Source organism: Lycium barbarum, chromosome 1, assembly GCF_019175385.1.
Source record: "Lycium barbarum isolate Lr01 chromosome 1, ASM1917538v2, whole genome shotgun sequence".
Lineage (NCBI taxonomy): Eukaryota > Viridiplantae > Streptophyta > Magnoliopsida > Solanales > Solanaceae > Lycium > Lycium barbarum.
This window is the reverse complement of record NC_083337.1, coordinates 12,964,328-12,975,277: the sequence shown is the minus strand read 5'-3', so window position 1 is coordinate 12,975,277 and position 10,950 is coordinate 12,964,328.

Genomic DNA, 10,950 nt, shown 5'->3' with positions numbered 1-10,950 from the left:
TATAAAGTAACCAACTAATATTATTAAGAAAAACAGAAAACTAAAACTGTATTGAATTCCTTATCTAATCAAAGTTTTTTTTTTTTATCTCACATAAATATAACAATACAAATTACAAACTAAAAAGGAAAAAACAGAAAAATTAAATAAATGTATCCATCTATATTGACGGTACGTACCTACCTCTTTCTTTTTCCTTTTGTTTTCTAAATATCTTTCATTTCTTTTGTATATATTTATTTTTATTATTTTCCCTCTTCCAATTCCAGTAACTCAAAAACCTCTACTTTTATTTCAAATCATCTTTAGTTATTTATCCATATGAACGATTTATTTGTTTAGTATAACTTTGTTTATTACTTTATTTTAAAAGCAGATAAAACATATGCATGATCAATAACTAAGATGTCTTACTTATTGTCACGCCCCAAAACCTATCCTAGACGTGACCGGCATCCGATGTCATGAACAACATCAGAAGAACCTTATAGATCAACAACCATTAAGTCCATTTTTTAATAATCTTTCATTAATAGTTTAAGAGATGTTATAAATAACTAATTAAAGATCATGGTCATAATTTATGAAATAAAAATCAGCGGAAATCTTATTCAACATTTAAATTAAAACGTGGCAACATGCCTCCATAAAACATAAAAGACATCCAAGACGCTATCCACAAATTTATAACTATCTATGGAGCTTCTAAGAAAATAAACTAACTCAGGACATAGCCTGAAACTGCTAAGAAGTAATAATTGACTCAATGAAAACCCACAAACAAATGTGTGGGCTCACCAACAATCTGGAAAGCAGCAAGTATTCCTACTCTGCGAGATTTGTCTATACCTGCTCTTCTTCGTTACCTAACATACCATCAAAAACAATAATGGTATGCCTGAGTACTGGGTACTCAGTGAGTGTCTCGGGGGCCATAAATAATATAACAAAATAATACAATAATGATTAGTGAGAACAGTTCCAATAGAATAATTTGAAATCAAAGACAAGATCAATCGTACAACTCAAAATCATCAATAGAAAACCATCAAGACAAGTATATATGTTTTCCGATTCAGTATACCACTTATTACCATTTGAGACCTTTCAATTCAAGACCAATATCATCAACAAGCCACTCACAGGCTGTCACGGCCCGAACCATAGCCTGGGCGAAACACGACACTCGGTGCCTTACTGCATGTGACCGAGCGAACCACCTGGCTTGCTGAATCATCATGAGACATATCATAAACGGAATATAACGTGAATGCATGATGAACTTTTATAAAACATAATAAGTCATAATACTTAATAAAAATACTTGTTTAAACATGAGTGCGGAAATAACATGAATGAGCCAAAGATGGCTATACGACTCTGAATATCTAACATGACATAACTGACTAGTCTAGTCTATGAAACCTCTAACATGAGTCTGAACTACTAAACATAACTGCTGGGACAAGGCCTCCAACATACCTTAAATGCATAACTAACATAAAGGTAAATAATGACTAAACCCCGAAGGAGATGGGCTCACCAAAAGCTAATACGTGGATGATCCTATAGAGTAGATGTGTCGTCCTATAAATCCATTCCTGCATCGTGAAATACAGCCCCTGGGCAATAGAAAGGGGACGTCAGCCCATTGAATGTACTGGTATGTAAAGCAACTGAATGAAATAAACATGGTACATGAAATAACATGATAAGAGCTGAAACTGAAACTAAAACCTGGTCATGAACATAAATACACATATATATAACATGAGTAAAAATATTATAAGTAGGGAGAGCATTTTATAAACCGACAACATGATATCACCACGTGGGTACGTGGAGTCTGGTACCTCGCCAGACCAGCAGAGCTCCCACACCTTGCCAAGGGTATGAGATGAAAACGTGACATGAAAGGATCCAATCAATATAACACGAAGGAATCGTCCTAACTGCGTGGAGCGATCCTTATTCTACGGTGGCTAACGTAGTTTCAGGCTGCTTGAAGCCTTCTCGGTAATTTGTGCAACTCCAAAAACATGAACATGAAAACAGGTGGCATCTGAGCCCATGGTTTTTCATAAAACGTGACTTGCATGGTACATGGATATAGTTACATAATGTTCATGCATGAAAACGTGTAAAGCATGTAGATTATTTTCTTGAAAATAAACATAATAAATTATAATTTGCATGTAAGAGCCCATGGAATGCAAAATATGGGTTTTCATGGATTAGGAACAGATTCTCAATAATCATAATGAAATATCAAGAACTCAATAATGGATTAATAATACTTCAACACTTAGTATAGCATGGTACATGGATCTAGGGTTATCATGAGCATGGTTAAAAACTTTAGTTTTCGTGTAACTTCATATTTTATGGAAGAAGTGGCGTGGGGAAGAACAAGGATGTTCCCACACGTAGATAGTAACCCTACATACCTTAATTGCTCCAAAAACTTGAGGAAAATCTGAATCTTTGAAGAAAAATTCCAAAATCTTGAATCTTGAACCTTGAGATGGATTTTCTTGAAAACCCTAGCTTAGGAACAACGATTTCCTAATTAGATGTAATGAATACATGTTAGAATTGACTTGGAATGCTTAGAGTAGGCTTACCTTGATGTCTTGGAAGGATGAGAGGAGGAAACCTTCGTTCTAGGGTTTGGGAAATTTAAAAATAAAATAAAAAGGCTGAAGTCCCGTATTTATACTGACTGAGTCAGAAAATTATACGATCCATTTATACGGTCTGTATAAAGTTATACGGTATGTATAATAGGACCATATTTGGTCATGGCACAAAACAAAATGTCGAGCTGAAATTTCATAAAATACGGCCATTTTATACGGACCGCATAATTCGGCCGTATTTAATCTTGCCAATTACCAGTGAGTGGACTGCTCTGCAACCCTTTAGTAAAATGGTCATAACTTTTAGTACGGATGTCCGCTTGACCTCCATAATATACCGTTGGAAAGGTATTTCAAAGGGCTACAACTTTATTAAGGAAGTTTTCCCAAATTCCCAATTAATAAAGGGGTTATAGTTGCTTGAATTAAGCCCTTCTGCAAACTCACTTGAAAACACCCTCCGTAGAGAGGCTTCTGACTTTGCTTTGTCCAAAGACTCTTCTTATGATTGATTAGTTTCAAAACAATTTCTATAATCCTCATATTGGTTCCATTATACCCTCGCCTTACGGGTAGAACCCTAGCCCGAATGCACGAGGTTTTACACAGGTGAACAAGTTCATTATCATCAATAAGCCACTCACAGGCAACAAAGATACGAAGCAAGCCACTCACATGCTTCCAAAATATGAAACAAGCCACTCAAGCAACAAAGATACGACACAAGCTACTCACAGGCTTCCAAATCAGTATGACGAAGGGATGACTATTTAAGGCTCCCTAAATCAGCTTAGAAGCACCACATCGGGGTTGTTACCCTCGAAGTCTATTCTTCCTCCCGAATAGCTAGGCAAAACCACATCAGGATTATAAACCCTCGATGGCTATCCTTCCTCCCGAATAGCTAGGCAAACACCACACCGGGGTTAAGAACCCTCGATGGCCACTATTCCTCCCGAATGGCTAGGCTAAACCCACTAGGATCCATAATGACTAACCTTCCTCCCGAGTAGCTAGGCAAAACACAAACAAACGAAATCATGGCATAATAGCCGAATCACAATCAAGCATAGAAGCCGAATCACTCATTATGGATTATGTTCATCATCCCCTTAATAGGGGTATCTCAAATCATTAATGGCTTTAGAAACCAAGTTCAAGTCATTATATACATTTCAAGTTCAACACAATCCGTTCATAAAGCGAAACACATGAAATATCCAAGCTTTTCCGAAATCAAGTTTAAGCATCCTTTATGGGGTAATTCAAGTTCAAATCCAAAGCTTATATCTCAATTTTCAATCATCCTTTAGAGAGGGAAACAATCATGAATACGTATATGTAATATAGTACAAACAAGGTTTAATGTGGGCTTGTCCCTCACGCACACAAACCACAACTAAAGAGTTATTAGCCTAAAATTCATTAATTAAATCAGGGAAACCGAAGTTCATACCTTTTAGACGAAGTTCTACACGCCCATTCTTCTCCTCTCTTGAGTTTTCAAGAATCTAGGGTTTGGAGAGATGAACTAAGGTTAATTTGATATTAGATTGATGAAGTAATGATGAGAATTGATCAAGAACTTACCTTATATGTTTTGGAGAAACCCTAGGGTTTTTTTCTCTCAAATAGTCGGCCAACACGAAGTGGAAAAAAGTTTTACGAAGTTAGGCTTTTATAAAATTCGAGAAAAATCGCTTCAGGCATAAAATGGCCTGGTGCATCGCCCAGGGCGACGCGCACAGTATATCTATTTCGTTGGTGTCAAAATTTTGAGTTTCCTGGAAATTTGGCCTGAGACGTCGCCCAAGGAGACGCCTAGGGCGACGCGCACACCTAATTTTTACACTGCACTGATGATGTTAAGTAAAATGGGCATAACCTCTAGCACAGAGCTCCGTTTGAGCTCCACCATATATCGTTGGAAAGGTATTTCAAAGATCTACAATTTTCATTAAGGATGTTTTCCCAAATCATAAACAAATTTTCACAAAACTGGCCTAGAATTCAGACCTACCGAAATTTAGACGAGTTTGAGAACCCTTACGAACTTCACTATTTGGTTTGACTTCAAAACAATTGTTTATCACCCGAATTCATTCCGAAGGGATTCATGTAGCTAAAATATCATCTTAATACTAGTTTTGCGTATTCACACCTAACCCAACGGAGTGTTACACTTATAATAGTATTTATTCAGTAAATCAGAAAGGTAAAAAACTTAGTATTATTTTTCATGAACTTAGTACTTACTACTAAGTTATGAACGAAAAAAATAATTAGAACTGCGTCAGGAGAACCCTTTTAATATTATTTGACGAAGTTTGGCCTCCTATTATATGCAACTCCTTATTATATAAACTAACTGTTACATATTGATTTTTCTTTTTATAATCTGAATATACAAGGTAAATCTGAATATACAAGGTAAAGTACTAACTAATCTTATCTATCTTGAAAGTTGCACTAAAAGAAAATAAGAGAAATTTTAAATACATATAGCACAAGTCATAGCAGGAAGAGAAAACAATTATCAAATCCTATTCACGTTAAAAGAAAACAAAACAACACCAGATATCAAATACTACTATTCTTATTTATATAATAAATATCTGTAAAAATCAAATTCAAACAAAACAAAATAACACCATAGAATGTAAGTTTGAAATTTCTAAAAGTAATGGGTCAAGTTGGGCGGGTTGGGTTATGACCCATTATTTAACCTATCTTGACCCGCCCATCTTAGCCCAAGCAAGCTGTGGGTAGGATTGGACATTGATCCATCTATAAATTTAGCCCATCTTGACCCACCTAACTTCAGCTCAAACGGTCCATTTGCCACCTCTCACGTGGTGTAAGATTTAAACGAAACACTAAATTCACATCTCATAAAAAAATATAAAAAAAAAGGTTAACATCAGAAATAGATAATTAAACCCATTTTTAGTTCTTTATTTCTATTCAGATTATTACAAAGACTTCATAGTCGACAGAAATGAAAAATTGTGAGCAAGTACAACCTTAGTAGCTTATTAGATATAATTCTTCGCCACATGATATTTTGCCATGAAGTATAAAATGCCAACTAGCTAGTGTATCGTCTGCGGACGAAATTGAACTTTTTTTTGATAGAAAATTGATTTTGATACATGTCTCACATGTTGTACTAATTAAGCATCTACTTGATTATTCATTAAATTACTAACTGTTAGTCAAATTTTTAAGTTAGTAAATATAATCAAAATTGGGCAAACGGATCCAAACTGACAATAATCATTCGCACAATTGTTGCAACTTTGGGTGGTCTTTAATTTTTGCCCTTAGCACTTTTTGCTACATCGTTCAAAGTCGAACCGTAACTGATAATCCAACTGCAAAATTGACTTATTGGTATTGAGTTATCGGATTAACGGTTGGTGAATGAATTAAAATTTTATAATTAATTTTAATTTGTTTTATCTAGTTCACTTATACTGGATCTTACGGAGCCTGCTCATGTACAACATGATTCGACCTAATCATAGAAAAGATTCTCTTTAAGTGAACCAGCCTATACTCTGTATAAGGCTTACACGGCGATTGGAACAAAGACACATTTGGTACGGTTTATCGGTTTGAAAGCGGATTACTCAATTTCCTTATCGGATAAACCGTTAAACCATTAAAAATTTATTATATATATATATATATATATATATATATATATATATATATATATATATATATATATATATATATATATAAAGAAATCAATTTATAAAGAAATCAATTTCTTAGTTAGATGACTGCAACCATGCTAGTCGCGTTTGTTTTCTCCAAGATTTCGCCTTTTAATAAAGCACCAAAGAATGTCATTCCTTTGAAAAAATATATAAAAAGATGTAAAATGGTTATTGGCGTATTTAACAAAGACGGTAATATTGTTTTCAGTTAATGGTGTTTACAAGAAATGAAGCCCCTTTGAGTGGAAGTATTATTTCAGTCAACAAAATGAACTTAGAAGGAAATTCATGTCACACCCCAACTCTGGGAGGCGTGGCTGGCACCCGGTGCCATACTCGGCCCAAGCATACCACTCTGTAACTATGATTCTGGAGGGGTAACCCTTAACTTAGGACGACGAGGCCTACCTGCAAACAGATAATACCAACCAAGGCTGACAAGGCTATATCCTGAATCATCTGAACATAACATCAATATCGTCTGAAGGGAAAGCACACCCAAAACGTATATGTATAAAACTGTGCAGGCCGACGAGGCCGCCACACTGACATACATAACATACAGGATACGTCTACAAGCCTCTAAAGAGTAATGACTGTACTATGGCCGGGGCAGGGTCCCGACCAACCCATCATCTGTATATACACAAAACTATGGACTGGGTAACTCTAAATGACATGGAGCTTACCACACTAGCTGGTACTCGGTAAATCTAATGGGGCGGTCTCTCCAGCTGCCTATCTGAATCTACGGCCATGAACGCAGCGTCCCCAAGCAAAGGGACGTCAGTATGAAATAATGTACAGAGTATGTAAGGCGACTGAAACTAATACTGAACTGAAATATAAGATAACTGAACATAAACTGAAGAGTCAATTAAAAAAGAAAGTTGCATTTATCTGCCTATGACGTCTAATAACTAATCATACAACATCAACTACTTAGCCTCATATAAGGCATGTAGACATGCATGATTAGCCCCGAAGGCACTCAATGTAGCCCCGAAGGCATCTGTATGGCCAATAGCCCCGAAGGCAAACATCATATCCTCGAAGGCAACTATCATAGCCCCGATGGCAAACGTCATAGCCCCGAAGGCAAGAATAACATAGCCCCGAAGGCAACTGTATACTTCTATAGACTCTACAATCTCACTTCTATCTACTAGCTACATGAGCAACAAGGCTAACTGAAAGTGAACTCCCGACAAGGGAAACTACTATACGAATATCATGAAACAACATAGACATGAAATCTCTGTGAGTAGCACCTCTTTGTGCACTTGGTCGGGACTCGTTCGATAAGGAATCATGCCAAACAAAGAAGGAAGGATAGCCTTTACATACCTTCAACTATAGTCGTCCTTCACAATTCCACAAGCGACTCACCAATACGCTGCTCTACAAGTTGGAAATGCAAAATTTATTAACATAAGGTACATAACGATAGCCGACGAGCGGCAAACTCACTTACACAAAATCGGGCAATATCTCCCCTTAATTTCTTCACTTCCCCAAGTCTAAACAACAAAAAACAAAACACACAACATCTTACAATACATTCTCAGCACCATACCAAGCTCAAACAATCAACAAAACAACACCTTAGCTCTTACTATTCAGTTTCCGACTTCTAGTCGATATTTAACATGTTCTTCACCCATCTAACCTTCCGTAGACTTAAATTAACTCTTAAACACGAGAGAGGGAAAGAATATTACCTTAAATCACACGAACAACCCCTATCATGGGCTTATTTCACCTTGAGTCAACCTCCAACTCAAGCAACAACACAACAAGCGACAAACTCGGTTTAGGATTAACAAAACTATAGCTTTAAACCCTTTCTTACTTTCTCAAACTCTCATCAAAAGCAACAACACAAGAACAACATCATATCCAAGCTATTCTATCAATTTCCAGCAATAACACATCGTAAGTTGATTCAAAACAGTCCCATACCACATGATATCGACAAGCTCGTTCTACGACAATTTGGACAGCATCTCTTCTGTTTTCTTTAATTCTCCAATTTCATAACAACAACAATAACAGAAACAATCAATAACTACATATTCAACCCATGAAAAACAACAAGAACAGCCTCCCAAACGTTATACAACAACACCCTTAACTCAACTTCAACATAGCAACATCTATTTGCACTTTCATAGCTTTTTAGCATATCTAAAGCTCCATTAAGCTAAAAAACATGAAGAAGAAGAAGAAGAGAACCCTTACCTCAAGTGTCATGAATCAACTCGTTTACACCTTACTTCATGGTGAAGAAATCTTTTATATCAACAACTACTAGCGGAGGAAGAGTTCTACTTGTGCTACGATCTTTCCGAAGGCAAAGTTGTCATGTAAACTTGTGGAAATCACTATTCGATAGTGGGGAACCTTTGGAGAGCTCTTAGAAGTTGTAAGGAACGAGTTCTGGTCGAAAAATGACCTAAAACGGGCTCAGCACCGCTTTAAATAGGTGGATAAACATCCATCGCCTAAGTGGGTCCCGAGGGAGCTACTTCCGCAGTCTCACGAAAACGCGAATATCTCTCTACTCCGACATCGTATCGATGAACGATTTAGTGCGTTGGAAACTAGACTTGTAAACCTTCAATTTGGTGGGTGGATCACCGCATAACTCCAAGTAGATTGGGAGAAAAGCTCAGTGACATTGACCCAAATTTCAGCAATCTTATGAACGTAACTTGTGACGACTTTTGTTTTACAACTTGCTTGACTTCAAAACTTAACACATGACTATCATACGACTAAAATACCTCATAAAATTACCTTATTAGCATGTTAAGAACTCCTAGTCTTACCGAAAAGTACAGGTTATAACATTCCCAATCTTGCTGACATTCGACGAAACTTATTTTCTTCGATTCGTTTAACTTCTAAACATTCCAACCCTCTTGGTACTTGCTGATCATGATCTTAAATATTTTTAACCTCCAAGGTATCATGATTAACTTACTTTGTATAATTTCAAGGATGATCTCATTTCCGAGCTTAAGTCAATTGACTTACAACTTACTTGACGTATGAAAACGCGGGATGTAACAATTCAAATTCCAAATTTCAGTTGTTCCGTCATAAGAAACGTAGTTTCTGGCTTTAGTTTGTGCCTAGTTGCTTCATTCGCTATTTTGAGTGTTTTACTGTGTCGTTAGTGTAAGTTGGACTATATGTTGTGATTTTAATTTTTATTGTCTCTTATGTTTAGCCGATACACCGGACAATAATCACCCGATAATTGCTAACCCGATACCGAATAAACTGATATCTTATAGGTTGGCTAGCGGATTAGTATATTTGAAAGCCGATAATCGATAAACCAGAGTGTTAAGCGTAATTATCCATTCGATCTGCCTGATAAGTAGCCCTACTTTTGGCGCGGCATAGTTTACATTTCGCTCGGCAAAGTTTACATTTAGCTTTGACATATCTACCATAACATTCCACAAGTTATTACGGACACAACAAAGCTTTAAACACTTAACATAATCTGAAATATACTACACAAGGCAAAATTTATGTTTTCGAAGATAAAAATATTACAGAATTTATGTCGAACGAAAAAAATCTGGATATTTTCATTAAATGAGCAACGTGTTTGAGGGGCAATCAGCGCGGACCATGAAAAATGTTTGGTTGAGAAACGGAAGAAAGAAAATCAACCTTTTTTTTTTTTTTTAAAGAAAAAAACATATCCATCCAAAATTCTTCACAATTGGGACATGGAGTTCAATAGAATTTCATGTGATACCTTAAATAGTTTTGGGTGTATGAAAGTAAGAGGGGCATGGAAGGGTAATTATTTTGTGTCTAGTGAGCATTAGTGTTCTTTTCGCTAAATAGGTGGATCAATAATCAGTCCAAACTTGAACATATTAGGCGGGTCATAGTTTATAGCCTAATTTTACCACCCCTAAAGCTTGATCAAAGAAAAAGAATTAGGTATGCAAGCAATTCAAATTGTGAAAAAAGAAACATATATCTTCATGAAATAATGTTTGGCTAAAAAAAAGGAAGAAAGAAAAATAATTCATCCTTTTCTTTTTTTTTAAGAAAAAAACATATCCACCCAAAATTTCTTCACATTTAGGACATGGAGTTCTATGAAATTTCATGTGACTCCTTAAAGTTTGCAACTTTTGAGAAGAATCCACCCGGTCCAACCGAAACCCAACACACCCCTTCTCTTACCTCCCACTCTTCCACCTAACCCCACTCTAAAAAATAGCCCCTAAATATTGTATCATGTTGTAAATATTAATCATGTATGTCCATTACTTGGAGACCAAGATTGTTAAATAGATTGCATGTTTATTGCTTGGAGAGCAAGTTGGTTAGCATATTTAGTTTGATAGAATGTTGGTTACTTGGCCCCCAAGAAAATAACTTGGCCATCAAGTTATTTCCTATTATAAATAGGAGGTTCTTTTACTTTGTAATCTATGAGAAATATACAACGAAATCTCTTTTGAGTTAAAGATTGAATAATATATAAATCTCTCTCTATATACTTGTCTTTGGTGTATTTACTCTATAGTCTTTATTTTACAACACGTTAT